This window comes from Vipera berus (assembly GCF_964194415.1).
Source record: "Vipera berus genome assembly, chromosome: W".
Classification (NCBI taxonomy): Eukaryota; Metazoa; Chordata; class Lepidosauria; order Squamata; family Viperidae; genus Vipera; species Vipera berus.
The window spans coordinates 12,305,645-12,309,344 of NC_138210.1; the positions used below are offsets into that span (position 1 = coordinate 12,305,645).

General features: G+C 45.5%; 1 pseudogene across 1 annotated transcript; it reads right to left on the reverse strand.

Moving 5' to 3' along the window:
• Positions 1 to 776: 776 nt before the first annotated feature.
• On the reverse strand, positions 777 to 2,768 carry LOC308676114 (homeobox protein Hox-B4-like; annotated as a pseudogene). The gene is made up of 2 exons: positions 2,365 to 2,768; positions 777 to 1,108 (listed from the first exon to the last, which is right to left on the reverse strand). The product of its transcript is annotated as a homeobox protein Hox-B4-like (transcript).
• Positions 2,769 to 3,700: the final 932 nt, after the last annotated feature.

Here is a 3,700-nt window from a genome sequence, read left to right on the forward strand (position 1 = left end):
CCCCCATCTTTTTAATAGCTTTACTATTTGAAGCCCCCCCCCCTTTTTATGGTTGCTTTCCTCCTTTTGTTTCCTTTCTTCCTCTTGGGCCCTTCCTTGCTACATTCATCAGTCAATTATATCCTTAGAGGGTTTGGGGAAATGTCACTCTCCTGCCCCACCCTCCATCTAATCTAATCATCCCTCCATCCATAACTGCATTAAAACAGATGCAAACAGTTTTGAGTAGTCTTGACCAGCCCTCTGTCTTTAGAATGGGTTGTGTGGTAGGTGTGGATGATGGGGGGGGGAGAGAAATAAGGATGGAAAAGAGAGAGAAAGTAAGTGAGATTGGGGTGGGGGGGGAGCGAAGACTTCAGTCCTTCTTAGGTGAAACCAGGCCTCATTTATTAAAGAGGATTCTGGCTGTCTAGCTACTGGCTAGCATAAGGTCCTTCATTTGTACCCGAGAGTAAACATGACAAATGGGCCCAAGTTTGGCTTGATTAAGGATAAAGAAGGGATCCATTTTATTCAAATTTGGAAACCTATATAGTGGAACAGAGAAGCTACCCCCAAACACAACCTGGCTTCTTGGCCTATGGGAAAAGCACCCCCTTCTCCTTTCTTCCCTCTTTATCATATAAATAGTGAACCCAACCACCTCCCTCCCCTTCCCCAACGACCCCTATCTTTCTTTTCAGGGAACAGTAAAGTCACAAAGTAACCTTCCCTTCCAATGTGTTCTTAGCACACATGTCCATCCACACCCACACTCAGGTAGAGCTCAAGGACAGTTATAAATTGGGGGTGGGTTTTGGGAGCAGCCCATTGATTCTGTCCTGGTGGCCTCTTGCCCCGCCTGGCCTGGCACTGGCAAGCTGGCAGAAAGCATTTGGTCGGATCTTAGTATTCAGTAACTTGTGGTCTTTTTTCCATTTCATCCCCTGGTTTTGAGACCATATCTTGATCTGGTGCTGGGACAGGCAGAGGGAATGAGCAATTTCTACCCTTCGCCTCCGGGTGAAGTAGCCATTGTAGTGGAATTCCTTCTCCAATTCCAGCACTTGCTGCCTGGGGTAGGCTGTACTGGAGTGCTTGGGCTCCCCTCCAGTGTAGCTGGGGTTGACTGGAAGAAGAGGCACAAAAGAAGTGGGGAGAAAGGAGGAGAAAAGAACAAGGGCGGGGGGGGGGGTGGAGAGTGTGAAGGTTACTCTTCTGCCCTTTTAAAACAAATAAACAACTGCCTTCACTTGAAGAAGCCACTCATTCACACAGCCCACAAAAACAAATTGGAAACCACAGCTTCCCCCACCCACCCAAAATCTGCTCAACAGTTTGGATCTTTCCTTCCTTCCCTAATCTCGGAAACTTCTGAACGGGGGCCACTCCATGGCACCCCAGGCTCAAATCTCTATCAACCCACTAAACATATCCCTCTTCCTCCGGCCTTGCACAGCCTTAAAATCTAAATATCCTGCATTAAAAACTCCCACTTCATTCTCAGCCAAAATGTGGGTAGCTGAACTCTTCAAAGCATTTAACTTTAAAGTTAATCTAGAGTAACCCCATTTACTTGTCAGTGTTTGGAATCCTTGCTGAGAAAGAGAGTGACGGCGGACTGGCTTAAGCTATGAATAGCAGGCCAAGTTTAAATCTTATAGGTCTTACTACCGGTATTTATCGGCAATTATAAGCAGAAATGAGAGAAACAACATCTTTAATAACCAAATCCACCAAGAATAGGAATGACATATAAAGTGCAGTTAAACCTCACTTTACTGGACTGATAACCAGCATAAGTATGCTGAAATCACTGGCACTGAACAGGCATCAATAAGCTCAGGGGCAGCAATTTAAGTGTCCCAGGACACTTAATATTCATCCACGTGTACAGGAGAGTTGAGTGTTCACCCCAAAGTTCTATAAAGTTTCTCCCAACGTGTAAGACACTCTTTCATACTAAATCCACTTTTCTCTAAGTTCACCTTATAGCAACCTCCACTGCTCTGAAAGGAGTTTGAGACAAACCATCAAGAGGCAAAGATGTTTTTTTTAATTAAAAAAATGCAAAAATTGAATTAAAAAAAAATCCCATGCCTCCTTAAAACTTTTCCAGAGGAAAGGAAAGGAAGGGAAAGGGAAAGACAGAGATTCTGAAGAAGGATATTAACAGGGACTTCAAAGGCAGTTGGCCTAGAAGAGCAATAAGAATTTATGAAGGATGTAATTACAGCGCTCTGCAAACAGGGAGACAATAAAACTCCAAGGGGAATGGTTTTTTTTACAGCAGGGGTAATAAGCCTTTATTCCCTTTCCCTAAGTCTTCCCAATGAGACTTAGAGGTGCAGGTTAGTATAAAGCGAACAACTCTTTCAGGTTCACTTACCGCTTTAACATGAACCTTCTTCATTCAAGGATAAACTACCGACTCTTTTCCAGAGGATGGGCTTTGGTTGAGAGTTTTGGCTATGGGAAGGCTGTGGGCTTGGCGTGATGGATTCTCAAGTATGATTTGATTCCGACAGATTGTTCTGAAGTCCAGCTGGAGCATGCTGGCACCTGGGGGAGAGGACCGGTGGCTGGTGCCCAGAGCCCTGACATGGAGGTTACTGGTTGGTTACAGGCAGACCTCGCTGGGTACAATGCCTCGTGTTCTTCCGTCGCCTCTGGCCGCTGAAATATTCCGGAGTATGACTAGGAAGATAATTGTGCTGGGAATATTCTTCGCATGGTGGAAATTTGGGTTCCACGTAGTTGGAGTTGATCAAGAAAGAACTCATGGCCATTAATTTTGGAATTGCAAGAATGTGCGCACCGGCACACACACACTCCCTCACTCTCACACACGCACACCCCAAAAATATACTAAAATTTATTCTTATTTCTTTCGCCCCTCTCCCTTTTGCCCTTCCTTCCCCTCCCCTTCTCACTCATTTTGCTGTTTCGCAGAGCCCTCCTACTTTTGCCGTCGACTGAACTCTTAGCTGTACATGTGACCCTATGAACCAATAGAAGGGTAGCCTGGGATTCCCGGATAACTAAATAATCAAGGAGGAAAGTTGTTGCCTTTCCATTGCCACCTCACATTCAACAAACAAGCAAGTAGCTTTGAAGTCAGTTGGTATTATTTTTGTGAGAGTCCTCACAAGGCCAATGGTTCGTTGAGGTGCTTCCAAGAAAAAGGCAGCACGCAGGGATGCAATCAGGTGAAGCTTTATTTAAATATAAAGCAGAGAAAAAGAGTTCCCTGGCATGGAGGCATCCATGCCTGCATTGAGCCCATGGATCAGTCCCAAAGGGAGCTAGAACAAGAGCTAAAGAGCAGCCCCTGTGCAGGGGTTTTTATAGGGATTCCCAACCCCTCCCTTACCAATGAGAGTGAGGGGGCCGGAGGACCATTAACTCTCTACAATGGGGCTGCAGGGGCCAGAGGCCCCTGACCCACCAGTGGGAGCAAAGGTGCCTCTTTGCTCCCATCTGGTAACCTTTTAAGGAACTGCCATGGCTGGCACAAAAACATCTAACAATTTTATCTGTAAAATATATTCCTGGGGAGGAAAGCTATGGCAAATCTAGACAGCATACTAAAAAGCAGAGACATCACCCTGCCAACAATATAGTCAAGGCCATGGTTTTCCGAGTTGCAATGTATGGCTGTGAAAGTTGGATGATAAGAAAGGCTGAGCGCCAAAGAATTGAGGCCTTTGAACTGTGGGAA